Below are 16,284 nucleotides of genomic sequence, written 5' to 3' on the forward strand. Positions count from 1 at the left end.
AATGATGCTAACTCGACTATGATTAGCAGTGTTTCTAGCCAATTGGCAAAGAAACATGCAACCATTGCTTTTAAACCTCCTTCCCTGTACTCACAACCAGCTTTGGTGATCCTGGCTACAAATAGTCATTTGCTTCAGGCAATTTCAATAGTGGATAGATTTCATATTTGCTGCTGCTGGAAACGACTCACGGTACCTATCTGTTCCTGACTTTGATGGTAGCTATGCTCCTTGCCTGTGACGTGTTCATATCTTCCATCAGTAAATGTTGTTTCTCCGCTGGTCATGGCCATCTTTTGTTTGCTTTGGAACCATACCCTTGGTTGTAGGTTCTTTATCAGCAGAAGTAAGAGTCGATATTTCGCCAAATGGTGCATCCTTCTGAGAAAACTTGCAAGAACTTGAGTAACCATTTCTAGCAGGCATACCAGATGAATCAGAACCATCCAATTGGGACGTCCTCCTCCTCTTCCTTTCTCCAACCTAATAAGTACTCTCTTGTATATCTGTGTTACCCCTTTTACCTGAGCTTACCATTAACGTTAGTTCACTCTCAGTGGTTGAGTTCTTTATTGCTTCAGATATGCTCTTTTTTGACCAGTTTGTAAAAGCTTTTGGAATTGCTGAACCTTGATTTACATGCCCAATCATGGTATCACATCCACTCTTGGCAGTACATGAATTTATATTTGGTGCTTGACCTTGAGGAGAGCTAATGTCATTTGAAGTGGATGCTGCCGTTGACTTAGTTTGTTCATATAGCTCCAGCATTTGATTGCTAACCTCCTCAAGCTGTCGAGGAGTCACATCAAACTCCTCCCACCAAGGCCTCTCTCCATCTGATGGCAGTTTAACCTTCAAAAACTTAGCAGCGAGAAAGATAGCTCCAGCAGCAATATGTTGTGGCTTGAACTGGAAGCAGAGTGTTGTAATCAGTCCATCATTCACAAAATTCCATGCTACCTGCGCTAAAGAACTTTTTTCAACTTTAAAAATCTTGATTGCAGAAACAAGAAATTTGTAGGGATGTTGCACATTAAAATCAAAGGCCAGCGTGGCAAGGAGAATCCGCTCCGCCATGACTACCAACTGTTTCTGTTGTTCATAGCACTCTTTTTGTCTAATACGTTCAGCAGCAGTTGGGTCCCTCTTGTGTGTGAATTGTGTCCTCCTCAGCTACCACACTTTAAGAGTTTGAACTAGTGTCATCCAGAAATATGTCTAATCATTTCTTAAGTGGCGCACTATCTCCAGTTGTATCAATTAAAATCTTCAATGAAATTTTTGATAGTAAATGTAAATTTGCATCAATCCCCTCCATTGGCTTTGACTGATCTTCTGATTGCACTTCAATGTCACCAGAGTAACCAGGGGAGGGATTTTTCTTTGTAGGAGATAAATCACCCATGAGCCAGAATTCAGAGATAACTCCCTTAATGTACTTGATGCCAATCCCACAATAGCTGCATCATCATAGGGTGCCTTCTTGGACATACTGTCACTGCTCTCATCAACATTCCTGGAGGGAAACAAAACTCTATACAATAGGCATGCTAGGATTTGGACCTTCACTGAAAACTCGAACCAATTCCCAATTTCGTAGCGCAGCCAGTGCAAAGTCAGTGCTTTTGCTACGAAATCACTAAAATAGATGGCGCTGCGAAACTGCTAAAAGAATTCAGGCGCTGCGAAATCACCCGGTCTTTAAGCTAGACCAAAAATTTTGACAACGGCATTTTCAGTGATAACAGGGTCCATGGTAGAGGAAATGTATAAGGACTTTAGGAAACATAAAGATGAAGATTCATCAGGCTCCAAGCAAGATAAAGGAGAAGAAGAATCTCTCCTTTATGACCACTGAAAAGGGAAAGGGAAAGAAGAAAGCTTTCTCACACCTCCTAATAGCCTTGAACATAAAAAGAAGACATCTTTGATTAAATTAGATGTTAAATTTGATTTACCCATATATGATGGAGAGTTGAATGCAGAGAAGTTGGATAATTGGATTAGACAAATTGATGTTTATTGCAGAGTGCAGAGTATCGACTCAGACAAGAGTAAGGTTCAGCTGGGTAGCCTACGCCTCAAAGGCACCGCCTTGGTATGGTGGGAAGGCAGGACACAAGCTGACATGAAGAAACATGGTAAGATTCTTTCTGTCTAGAGTGAATTTGTTTTTGCGATCAAAAAACAGTTATATCCACTAGCTTACGTGCAGCAAGCCATGATGAGCTAGCAAACTCTTCGCCAATTGAAAGGCAAAGTGTATAGGGTTACACTCAAGAATTTAGGAAGAGAGCTTTGATTCTAGGAATTTCATTAGACTCACCTGAGACTCTATTGAAGTACATAGGGGGTATACACAGCTACATGAGGCACACTATCCTCATGTTTAATCCCACTAGTATAGATGAGGTATATGTTCAAGCTACGCATCTAGAAGCTAGAGGAAAGAATGGGAACCTAGAAGTTGGGGGATCATCCAAACCATTACAAGCAAGAATAAGGAGAAAAGAAAACAGAAATGGAAAGAAAGGAAGGCCAATACTGCACAAAAGACAAAGCCTTCATGCACTCACTGTAAAAAGGATGAGCATGATGATGAGCACTGTTGGATTCTGCATTCAGAGCTGAGACCTAAGAAGTTTGAGGGCAAGAAGAAGAAGATTGTTGTAGCTATTCAGAAAGATTTGGGGTCAGACTCAGCATATGAAACAACCATTGCAACCACAGTTATAAGAGGTAAAAATTCTGAATCATCTACTAGTAATTCTGCACAATCTATTAACGATGAAGAAAATGAGAGAAAAATACATGAGTTTTTCCATATTCGAGTTGTTTCCAAACATCAAAAGATTGATACTTTGTTTGATAGTGGCTCACAAGTAAATTTAATTTCTAAATCAATTGTAAAGAAGTTGGGATTACTGACTACACCTCATAAGAAACCATACCCATTAGGTTGGTTAAGTGATAAAGCACAACTACAAGTGACTAGACAATGTAAACTTAAGTTTTCCTTTGGGTCAGCATTTGTAGATGAGGTTGAGTTAGATATAATTCCTCTAGATATATGTGGAATTGTTTTAGGAAGTCCTTACTTGTATGATAGAAAAGCTATTTTCTATAGAGATAAGAACAAATAACTACTCGTTAAAGATGGAATCGAATACTTTGTAAGAGCTCATAAGCTCAAGAATAATTATACTCTCATAAACTCAAGGCAGATGAAACGAATTGTGAATTCATGCAAACAATTTTTACTAATTGTTGTAAAGGAAAAGAAACCTGATAAAACCAATGCATTTGAGGGTTGTGATGCTAAACAGCATGCTGATTTAGAAAAAGTTGTTTCAGAGTATGATGTCTTGTTTCAAGAACCTAAAGGTCTGCCACCCAAAAAGGAAATAATGCATGATATTAATTTGCAGCAAGATTCTCCATTGCCTAACATTGGGATGTACAGGTTGTCCACTTTAGAGAATGCAGAAATCAAGAAGCAGGTGCAGGAGTTGCTTGAGAAGGAGTTCATCATACCTAGCACATCACCATGTGGGTCACCAATCATTTTGGTGAGAAAGAAAGATGGCTCGTGGAGAATGTGCATTGATTACCAAGCACTGAATAAGATAAGGATCAAAAATCGTTATCCCCTTCCTCGCATAGATGATCTATTAGATCAGTTAAAGGAAGCTATTTATTTTTCAAACCTAGACTTGCATAGTGGATATCATCAGGTCAGAGTTGCAGAACAAGATGCATGGAAGACTACTTTCAAAACAAAGCAGGGATTGTATGAGTGGTTGGTTATGCCTTTTGACTTGACTAATGCTCCTGCCACTTTCATGAGAATAATCAATGATGTACTTAGACCTTTTCTTTATGATTTTGTTATTGTATACCTGGATGACATTCTTATATTTAGCAAAACGTGGGAAGAACATTTAAAGCATGTTAAGCAGACACTAGATGTTTTGAAAAGAGAAAAAATTTATGTTAAACTCTCAAAATGTGAATTTGGCAAAACATCTTTGAATTATTTGGGACATATAGTAGGGGGTGGTGAATTGAAGATAGATCCCTCTAAATTTGCAGTCATTATAAACTGGCCTAAACCCAAGTCTGCTACAGAAGTGAGAAGCTTCTTAAGAGCAACACAATATTGGAGAAAGTTCATTTTTAACTTTTCCTTAATTGCAGCTCCCTTACATGCTTTGATAGGATTGAAAAAGGTGTTTTAGTGGGGAGGCAAACAGCAGAAAGCCTTCAACACCTTGAAAGAAAAGATTAGTACAAAACTAGTACGAGCACTGCCAGATCTTCAAAGACCATTTGAGATCCAAACAGATGCTGGTGACTATGCCATGGGAGCAGTGTTGATACAGCACGGTAAACCCATATGTTATCATTCTGAGACATTTAATTCTGCAGTAGTTAACTATCCAACATATGATAAAGAATTGTATGCATTAGTACAAAGTGTGAAAAAGTGGAAACATTACTTAATGGGCAAAGAGTTAGTCATACATACTGATCATCAACCACTTCAATATCTACACTCCCAAACTAAGTTTCAGCAATCAAGACACTATAGGTGAATGGGTTTTCTACAACAGTTTCATTTAGTCATCAGATATAAAAAGGGCATACACAATAAAGTTGCAGATATGTTGTCTAGACCTATTATAAATGCATCCACTATACTTAAGCATAATTCAGTACTGCATGAGAGCTACATTGAACAACATGCTCAAGATATAGATTTCAAAGATGTATATGCAACTTTAAGTCAAGGCAAACAAGTAGAAGAATTATATTATCACATTAAGGACCAACTCTTGTATCATTGTGGGAAGCTATGCATTCCGCAAACTGCAAGAGTAAAGATAATTCGGGAAGCACACACTTCTTTAATATCAGGTCACTTTGGGGTAAGTAAAATGGTTGCACAACTGCAAAGATTTTATTATTAGCCAAAAATGAACGAGACATTTTCTAGATATGTAAGAGGGTGTACCATGTGTGCTAAAAGCAAGCCCAGCAATAGAAAACTAGGCTTGTACACTCCACTGCAGGTTTCTTCTCATCCTTGGGAAAGTATTTCCATGGACTTTGTTGGGGGACTACCTAAATCTAGGAAAGGTCATGATTATTTGTATGTTGTTGTGGATAGGTTCAGCAAAATGTGTATTTTGATACCTTGTAATAAACATATTACAGCTAAACAAATTGAAAATTTGTTCTTTCGTTCATTTTGGATTACCCACTTCCATTGTATCTGATCAAGACACCCGATTTGTTGGGAAGTTTTGGTTGAGTCTGTGGGAACTGATGGATACTAGACTGAAGAAAAGCACAGCCTTTCATCCACAGACAAATGGCCAGACAGAAGTGGTCAATAGGAAAATGATCCAGTTGCTCAGAGGCTATTACAACAAGAATCCCAAACTTTTGGATGAACATTTGCGTTATGTGTAGCATGCTTACACCGAGCAAAACACTCTTCTACACAGAGATCTCCTTTTGAGACCTGTTTTGGTTTCACACCAAGGTTTCCCTTAGATTTTGTCTTTGGTAAAGACATAGCAGTTGATGGACACAGTGATGTGGACAAGGCAACCAAGTTCATTGAACAAATCCAAGAGATTCACCAGGCAGTACAGGAACAGCTAGAAAAGAGCCAAGCCAAATACAAGGCAAGGCATGACAAGCATCAGATGGAGCATAGTTTCCAAGTTGGTGATCAAGTCTGGTTGTATATCAGCAAAGACAGAATGCAAGGTGAAGGTAAAAGGCTAAAGCCAATAAGGTATGGACCTTTCAAGATACTTGAGAAAATTGGTGAGAATGCTTTTCGCCTTGATTTACTAGCTTACATGCACATCTACTCAGTCATTAATGCAGACAACTTGAGACTATTTGAACCTTCATTAATTGAAGATCCCAAAGAGCAAAGTCAATTACCTTCTATTGATGATCTATTACCTAAATATCTCAATGAATTGCAGGAAGACATAGTTCTAGATAAGAAGGTGAGGACGACATGTAGGGGAGATGTTGAGTACCTCAGGATTGGACTCAAGGGTTCAAAGCCAAGTAGTGCAAAATGGATAGAGATTGGACAAGTGAGACAGTTATATCCTCACTTAGTCAATGCTTGAAAACCAACTTTTGGTGGTCCAAAAGCTTTTTCAGTGGGAAGGTCGTGATCTGAATTGGATCCTTAAACATTTCTCATGATTGTTTCAAAATTATGTTAGATCAAATCTTATGAATAACAAGTATCAAAAATTACCTTTGGACAATGGCAATTATGGCCTGCAAAAACAACGAGGACCCTCAGTCAAAGTGCACTAACCGTTGGCCCATGGAGGCTGCGCAGGGATGCAAATTGGCAATTGGAAGCCCAGATCCAGAAACAGAAGCAGTTTTTGATATCGTAGGACAAAACCCTCAGAGAAGGAAAGCCCCGAGTGCTTGGTCATGAGGAAAAAAGGAAACCATGTCTAAAATGTCAGAAGGCGGGTCTCACACCCAAAACTAGCAGGATATCGCATGCACTTTGAGCGGTAAGTGGGTTTGGATGAGTTCAACGTGATGCCATACACCAGGTGACGCGTTTCCAGCAAATGAGAGAGAAAACCACTTACATCGCATGAGTAATGGTCGAGCAACTTACTCGCGCGATATAAACGAAGACCATAGGATCTGGAGACTCTAGATCAACGGAGGGGAATTAACCCGATGGATGACCAGATTCAACGGGAAAATAGACTAAGGCACATAAAGATTTGAGGTCTGGCACGACCGATGAGCTAGCAGAAGGATCGGTTTCGCGGGCAAATCCTAGAGTAACGGAAATAATGACCATTCAAAAGAAAACTAACACACATTTCGTAAGGCGACAAGTGGCCACCTCTCTGTGCAGTGTTACACAACGATGACGATGCAAAGCAAGGGAATTCCAATAGATAGAGGCAGGTGATCCAAAGAACCAAGAAGTGGAAACGAACAGTCAGGGAGCAGATTGGCTTTAAGCCACGAACAGACAAAGAAAAAGGGAGACAGAAGTAGGGAAAGAAGCAAATTGCAGAGAACATAGAAGTCGAGCTGACCTGCAAAGCAAAGGCATCATTGAGAAAATAGAGACAGAGAGAGTCTGAGAGTCTATGAACTCCAGAGAGGGCTTGAGAGGTTCAAGCAACTCCTCTGTGTATACCTGTCCGGTATTGAGTACCAAGTCAGGCTCATACCATTGAGCCCAGTTGAGGCCGAGATCCAGTAAGGGGGGGATTCCATGTACTCTAGTGGCTTGGGGAATCCAAGTACCACCCTACTAATCATCATCTATTAAGTGAGACTTAAGTTGAGCTCCTTATTGTAAAATCTTTGCTTTAAGACATAATAAAAAAAAGGCCACCACTAAAGGCTAGACCAAGAGACGTAGCCCAGGAGGATTGGGTGAACTCCTTATTAAATTTGTTGTGTTCTGTATTTGCTTATTGTGTTTCTCTTACTGTTTCAAGTGTCTGTGTATTTCGAAATCTTATCAATTTGTTGCCTAAAATAACATAGACACACCCCAGCACATGAGTCTGTAATACCTTCATTAATTAACCGAGATCATTCATGAGTGATTTTCAGATCAACTAGTCTTGTTTGTGAAGAAGAAATATGGTACTCTTAGATTATGCATTGATTATAGGAAGTTGAACAAAGTGACTATCAAGAACAGGTACCCTTTTCCAAGGATTGATGACTTGTTCGATCAACTAAAGGGGGTAGCAGTGTTCTCAAAGATTGATCTGAGTTCTGGATACCATCAAGTACACATCAAGGAAGAGGACATTTACAAGACTGCATTCAGGACGAGGTATGGGCATTATGAGTTTGTTATATTCCCATTTGGCTTAATTAATGCTCCAGCTACATTCATGTGCTTGATGAATAATGCATTGTATCCATATTTGGATAGGTTTGTTATTGTGTTCATTGATGATATACTGGTATATTCTAAAAACGAAAAAGAGCATGCCGAGCACTTAGTAGCAGTATTGAGGTTGTTGAGAGAGAATCATTTGTATGCTAAGCTTAGCAAAAGCAATTTTTTTCATACGAAGGTACATTACTTGGGGCATTTCATCTCCAAGGAAGGCATTGAAGTAGATCCAGAAAAGATAAGAGCCATCATGGAGTGGGTAGCTCCTAAGAATGTGGATGAGGTGAGATCCTTCATGGGTTTGGAAGGTTACTATAGGAGGTTCATCAGTAACTTCTCGCAGATTCTTTATCCTATCAAATCTTAATAAAGAAAGGGTAAGAAGTTTGAATGGACAGAGGAATGTGAGGCTAGTTTTGAGCAACTCAAATAGTTGTTAACACATACACCAGTGTTTAAGACTGTAAACCTGGACAAAGAGTTTGTTGTGTGCACAAATGCATGCAAGAGAGGACTTAGTGGAGTCTTTATGTAGGATGGACTTGTAGTATGCTATGAGTAATGGAAACTAAATGAGCACGAACAATACTATCCCACACATGATCTTGAGCTGGCAACAATCATACATGCACTGAATATGTGGAGACAATATCTTCTGGGCAGGAGGTTCAAATTGATGAGTGACCACTATGGGTTGAGGTATCTATTTGACCAACCAAATATAAATGGTATGCAGTCTAGGTGGTTGGCCATGATCAACGAGTTCGAATTTGAGATTAGATACATCAAATCCAAGGAGAACAAAGTGGCAGATTCTCTTAGCAAGTGGCTACAGGTGAATCACTTAGCAGATATGAGATCTTATGGGATAGATTAACAAGACAGGATCTTGTGGGAAGGACAATAGGATGTCCTATATATGGATATTTTGCACAAATTGCAACAAACTACAAGTATAGATACAAGTACAAGAGATGGTACAAGTACAGATATAGGCCCAGGTGATGGTACAACTATAGCTACAAGTACAGGTGCAGGTGCACGGGACTTGGACTACTGTCTTACAATAAATGGATTGGCCAGGTTCCTAGACAGGATATATGTGTCAAATGATGGTGATCTCAAGAAGGTGATCTTGAGGGAGTTTCATGTAAAATTGTATTCATGGAACCCACGTTACTAGAAGACATTGACAACAGTGAAGAGATATTACTATTGGCCGAATTTGAAGAGGGTTGTAACAGAGTTTGTGGCTAGATGTTTTCATTTTTAGCGAGTGAAAGAAGAGTGTAAACATCTAGGTGGACTACTACAGTGGATCGTGATTCCTAAATGGAAATGGGAGGTCATTTCCATGGAATTATCTCAGGGTTGCCAAAGACAGTGAAGCATCATGATTCCATCATGTTCATTGTAGAGAGGTTGATAAAGGTTGCACACTTCATTCCAGTGAAGTCTATGTTCTTAGCTAGTGATGTGGCACAGGTATTCATCAAAGATGTGGTTAGACTACATGATGTTCCAAAGAAGATTCTATCAGACAGGGTTGCAAAGTTCACTTCTAAGTTTTGGAAGAAGTTATTTGTAGGTTTGGGAACAGAGTTGGCCTTCAACACAACTTATCATCCACAGATAGATGGACAAACAAAGAGGGTCAATAGGATATTGGAGGACATGTTGAGGACGTATGTGATGTGTCAGAAATGGAAGTGGGAAGATTATCTCCCTTTGGTAGAGTTTTCACACAACAATGGTTATCAGGAGTCATTGAGGATGAGTCCTTTTGAAGCATTGTATGGGAGGAGTTGTAACACTCCCATTAGTTGGAGTGATCTGGTTAGCAGAGTATTGATTGGACCAAATATGTTGGCAGAAATGGAACAAGAGATGCAAGTGATCAAGAAGAATCTCAAGGAAGCATATGATAGGCAAAAGAGCTACGCAGACATGAACAAGTTGTTTAAGGAGTTCTAGGTTGGGGAACAAATTTACTTGCACATCAAACCGAAGAAGATCTCCTTGCGGATTAGCTCATGTGCCAACTTGGCACCATGGTTTTGTGGAACCTTCAGCATCATTGAGAGGATTGGGTTAGTAGCCTATCGAATTGCATTGCCTTCGACAGTGAAATTCCATGATTTTTTCCATGTCTCATTGCTTAAGAAGTATGTTAAAGATAATAATCATCTAATTTATTGCTTTGTATTGCAGGTGGAAACAGATGGAGAATTACAAACAGAGCCTCAGTGTATATTGTAGAAAAAAGTGCTCATGCTATAGAATCGAGCAATAGAGCAAGTTAAAGTGTCATGGAAGAACTTTGGGCCTGATGAAGCTACATGGGAGGTGGCGGATCAAATGCAGGCAATATATCCTTCCTTGTTTTCTTGTTGAGGAAAAGAATCTTGACATGGTGGTTTGGTATTTGGGATATGGCGGATCAAATGTGGGCCATGTATCCTTCCTTGTTTTCCAACTGAGGCAAAGCAGATTGACATGGTGGTTTGGTATTTTCTTATGGTGGTTTGATATTTGCTTTACGTGGTTTAGTATATGCTTTATGGTGGTTCACATATGCTTTATGATGGTTTATTATATGCTATATGATGTTTTGATATATGATTAGACATGGTGTTTAGTATATGTTTTGATATATGCTTTGGTATATGTTTTGGTATCTATATTTTGATGATGTTGCTATAGGTACACCTGTGTATGGATGTAAATACCATAACGAGCTATGTTATAAAGATCCACTATGCGGTATGGGTGTCATGTTATTATGCTATCATGTGGTTATGTTATCATGATGTTATGATGTTATATGAGTTGGCACTCACCAAGATGATCATTCTAAATATTGTAATGAGTTGTGTTATAAAGCTCCACTATGTGGTATGTTTTCATGTTTTCATGATGCTTTTATCTTGAGAATATCTTCATTGTAAATAATGCATCGAGTTGTCTTATAAAGCTCCATGAGTAGTACTTCATCTTTTAGCAGGTTGCTAAGATATGTGAGTGATTGAACACTGAGGACAGTGTCCCCCAAGGGGGAGGGTTCTCTAACAACCCTAGTGAAAATTCCATGTAATAAAAGGTGAAAAAACAATAACCACAAATTATGGGACACTTATTCCAAGTTGAGTGTTGGGTAAGACATCCCAAGGGGTGTTCATTTGGTTGTTTATGGTTAAGGAAATTGGCAAAGGCAATGGCTAAGGCTTTGGAAAGGCAAAATGGAATTTTTGGCACATTTATTCATGAAAATAATGGAAATTAGGAGAAAAAGGAGGTGAAACGTCACAGGTTGCATGTGAGGAGGAAAATGAAGGAAAATAATGGAAAATGAAGAAAATATTGGCCTCATCCATAAAAAGTCTTTTGAGGATCCATTGGTAACTTTTTTCCAGTTCAATGTTGGATCTCTCTCTCATTATGCTCTCTTTCTCTCATACTCTTGGACACTCAGAGTTTTCTTGGAGAACTCTTGGAGGGTCTGGAATACTTGGATTCTTGGAGAAAGAATGCAAAGGAAAAGTAGGAAAGCGCAAGGAGGCATTGGGATCAACAACTACATCATATTTTCTTGTAGGTACTGAGTTGCATGTATGTTTCCTTCACTAGTTTTGGCATGCATGGCATATGCATGCATTTTCTTAGTTGTGATTTGTCATTAGCATGGAAGATTGCCTGGATTGACAGTGGATTGCCTAGCCTTGTGATTTCTTGGATAACCATGGTGATTGAGGTTTATTTTCATTGTTTTTTTTTAGTTGGTTCTCGTATTTCCTTAGCTTGGGTTGAGTTATTAGCTCCTGGAAGCCCTAGTTGGACAAACACTACAGAATCCCTGGAACAACTTGGGTTGAGTTACTAGTCCTGGAAGCCTTGGTTGGACAAATGCTCTGGAAGCCCGGCGACAATTGTGGGTTGTGTTATTAGTCGTAGAATCCTTGGCTGGAACAAACGCTCTAGAAGCCATGAAAGGCTTGGATGGAGACCAATATGATGATGGTTTGTGAAGCCCTAGATGAGTTTTGATTGATGTGTTCTATGAGATCCCACATTAATGCTTGGAATATGGCACAGGGGTGAATGGATGAAGAGAGATTTGGCTCAACCACTCTACAGTTGGGTGGAACATGGAAGTCCCATCCCAGGTTTGGATTTTGCATCATTAATGAATGGTTATTTCTCCTTTTATTTCTATGAGCATTTAGATGGATTATAAATGGTCTATATGACTGTACCTTCATGAGTGTTTTCTACTACTATTATGTTGGTTATGGCAACAACCATGTGTGGATATCATCATGTTTTTACTTATAATTGAATGGTCAATGTATCTATGACCTAATGGATGGAATGGAAGTTGATGCATTGAGGCATCAACGGTTCTTAGAGATTCTCAACTAAGTATGAGACCCCTATGCTTAGAATTGTGAATTACACCTGTAGATTACACATTTGAAATATGTTTGAAGAAATGCCTGTCATGGCTAGTAGGGGTCTAGTCAAGGTCTTGAACAAGTATTTTCTTTAGTAATATCATTTCCATGTTATCTTATTGATTTGAAGAGATGGATCAATTCTAGGTAGTGACCTGGGCTCTAAGCTTGAAAAAGTGGCTTAAATCCTGGGGTCGTTGGCACAACACTGGAAATTCTAGTCCACAGTCATTGGCAAGCAAGCCTGTGAGAGCAACTTTAGGTTTTTGGCCACTCCCTTTCCCATAGCATGAGAGTGATTATGGCCTAAGAGATCTAAAATAGCAGTGGGACCGAGGGACAAGTTGTCTGAGTGGTTGAATTGTCCTCTGAGGGTTTTTTTGATGATGTGGGATGTTTGTATGGTGTGTTTACATCGGTTCCATTTCCTTAATGTGACTTAGGATTTTGAATCATATAATAATGGCCTCTCATCGCACGCTTACCCCAACTGGTCAGTTGCTTGGGTAAATGTGGGAGGAGTGTGTTACAAATTCATTCAGTTGGGTGGGATGATAATTTGGGCAGTCTAGATGAGGTAAAATGTGGCAAATAATATGAAGTATAAATGGATGAGTATCCTATAGAATCAAATTTGTCTTAGTATCCTCCAATAGATCTTGAGAATAACAGAAGAAATAACAATAAAAATAGTACTAATTTTCTTAGATATTGAGTAGGTGAACAAACTTGAAGAGAAAATTGAAGATTAAAGAAGCAAATTCTTATTAGTGAGTTGTGAGGAACAAGTCATAGAAGTAGAAAATATATGTGAAGCTTAAGAGAAGAAATATTTGTGGACTTCTAGATTCTATCTTCTTTCTTACAAACCTTATAAATTCTTGATATTAATTTAAATAAATATATACTTGAGCACAAGTCGGCTAAGTGGTTATGCTGGCTCATCTTCCAAACGATGTGTCTCTTCACAACATACTCAAACAAGTATAAATACCAAATTGAACTCATTGTTCTGGTAGGTAACTTGGTCAAGCAAAAAGAGAAAGGATTCAGAATTGAAGTGAAGACAAAAAATAAAATGAGCAAGAGAGATTAAGGATATCGAATCTTGGAGAATTTTGTTGGATAAATTTGTTTTGTTTCTTGACATCTTTAGTGTTTAAATATTGAAGTTATACACCTGCGCAAAGAAAAATTCAACCTAAATTTAGTGTTATATACTTTTGTGTAATTTTTTGTGGAGAACTTCTGTGTTTGTTATTACACTCTCTATATTCTTGGTAAGGATAGACCTCGGATTTTAAAGGATCTAACCTCATGATCTATGGGTAGTCTTTTAACAGTCTTCGCCTATGGAAGGATAATGTCCTTGGTCTCTATAACCTAAAGGAACTTCAGACCTATAAACAAAGAGCTTAGACCCATGGTTAGGTTTAGCTATCTGCCACAAAGTTTCATACTTTTGCGGAGCTCAGATTGATGGGTAGATTATAACAGTTTTCACCTATGGCACCTTGAGTCTTGTCACTGTGAAACTTCATTAGTAGTTTTGGAATAATTTTAGAGCAGAATTTTGGGCATCATTAATTTGGAGCAACCTAGTGATAAAATTGTAGGTATTGTTTGATAATTTGCTTTGGAGACAATTTTTAAATGCTTTGAAGACCTATCACTGCTTGTTCTATGTACAAGTGGATACATTTTAGAAGTTGAAAACAAGAGGACTTTGAAGTTTGTTTCAGGCTGCTTAAAAGCATTGAAGTGAGGCATCTTTAAGGTTGATACTTGAAGCATCTTGTGGAGAAATATTGATGAATCCTTGAAGGAGAGTTTGCAGCAGCCTTGAGAGAGTCCTTTTGGAGTAGCATTCAGAGCATTTTGGAGTATCCTTAACAATACATTTGAAAAATATCTTGAACACTTGTTTGGAGAAGACTTATTCTACACCTTTGTAGTAGTTGTGTTGTAGTACCATCAAAGGCAATCTTGAAGCAGTCATCTATGAGGAACCAACATTATTGAATCCCTAATGGAGTAGCTTTGAAGAGGATTTTTATGCATATATGAAGAGTCTTAGAGACACAAGATTAAATCATTGTTGAAAATGACCTTGATGGATTAAGACACTAGAGAATTTTGTAGAATTTGTTGAAGCATATATTGGAGTTTTTTTCAAGACTTATTGAAGAAGACATTGGAATTCCTAAAGAAGTACTATAACCATTTTGAAGAATTGAAACAAAGGGTTGGATCCCTAGAGGAATGCAGTACTCACACAAGGTTGGAGCCTTATGGAAAAATAGTTTGGAGCATGAATTATTGAGAGGATTGGAGTCCTTAAGAAGACCAAGTTGGAGCTTGGGGTAGTGCAATGTGGAGCCTAGTTTGACATCAAAGATTAGAGTCTTCGTCTAGGGTTGGAACCTTGAGGGAATTATAAGTGTAGTTGTATAGATTATTATTGTAAAAGAGGATTGGATTCCTCGTTATTCTTGTTAATAAAAATATTATTTTGTAGTACATTTTATGTGTTGAAATTATAGCAAAGACTGGCTTCTTTGACTTGTTCCTTAGTCAAAGATTCCAATTCAAATTCAATATCATAGATGCTTGATTTAGATTTTAGTTAATATGTGTGATGTGGCATATCAGTGAGTTATTTCCAGTTAATTCGAGTTTGATGGCTTTCAGTGAGTTTGTGGACAAGTTTATGGCTAAAATTATCTATCTAGTGGAGTTAACTCTAGTGTCTATTAGTTAATTGATCTCTAGTTCTAGAATAGAGATAGATTTGACTTTAGATAGTAGTTTGACTTTCTATTAACTCAACTTACTCTCAATTAACTGAAGCAACTGCTAAAATTAACCCTAGTATGTCATGCAATTCAAATTGCCTATTGAGATTGAATGAAGGCACAAATTAGATTTATTATGGGACACATGATTTTGTGTGTAGATATTGAGAAGAAAGATTAGCAATTATTTTGGGAATTGTGTAAGGAAATATGATAAATTCCTATTTTAAGTGCATAATTTCTCTAGTAAATTGGAGCTCCTAGCAGGCCTTTTTTTCCTAAGTGTTGGGCAAGCCTTGAGAGAGAGTTGATCAATATTGTAGGGAGCTTCAGGCTTGAAGAAGATTCTATGTAATAGACCATATTTCTCAGTTTATTTAATACAAGTAAGAGGGTTTTTCCCTAGTTGGGTTCTTGACATAAATTTTGTGTTCTATGTGTGATTGTGTTTCTATTCATTTTTTCTTTCCGCAAATTTTTGGTGGAGATATCTTGTGGCTTTTGTGATCATTTTTCTCTTACTAGCAGTTGCAAGGTTTCAAGGATTTTCTACATGGCATCAAATCTGAAAACAATATAGAGACAAAGTTCCTTTATCATATTCAAAACACACTGAAGAGGAGATTAGTTGGTGCAGAAATTCTACAAGTGCAGGAATCATGTTAATCTATGGTTTGAAGATAGAGCGTGCCCTAAAAGGGGCTTCAAATTTTTGTGCATGGAAAGACAAGATGGAGGTTGTGTTAGATGATAATGGAGTTTTGGAAAACATCACGACTAATATTCGTAAACCTCCTATATTAGATGCTAAGAAGTTAACTCAATGAGGAAGGGTATTTCCAAATCTAGGAGGATGATCCTAGAAGGAATTAGAGACCATATTGTTCCAAATTTGCATGGTAAGGAAACTCCATTCCAAATGTGGAATGCCCATACTGATCTATTTGAAAGTAGTAGTGATGCCAAAAAACTTTCTTTGAAGAACAAATTGAGGAACATTTGAATGGGAAAGGATGAGCCCATTGTTACATAAATATCCAGGTTTTCTCAAGTGAGGGATGAACTTGGAGGTGTTGGAGATATAGTTCCACTACTAGAT

General features: G+C 38.1%; 1 pseudogene; it reads right to left on the reverse strand.

Annotated features, from left to right (window-relative positions):
* Window positions 1-483: 483 nt before the first annotated feature.
* On the reverse strand, window positions 484-1,080 carry LOC149146120 (cyclin-T1-4 pseudogene; annotated as a pseudogene).
* Between the last annotated feature and the right edge of the window lie 15,204 nt (window positions 1,081-16,284).

The sequence above is a fragment of the Pinus tabuliformis genome, chromosome X, assembly GCF_031772625.1.
Source record: "Pinus tabuliformis cultivar Carrire ecotype Pingquan chromosome X, CPIR1, whole genome shotgun sequence".
In the NCBI taxonomy this organism is placed as follows: Eukaryota; Viridiplantae; Streptophyta; class Pinopsida; order Pinales; family Pinaceae; genus Pinus; species Pinus tabuliformis.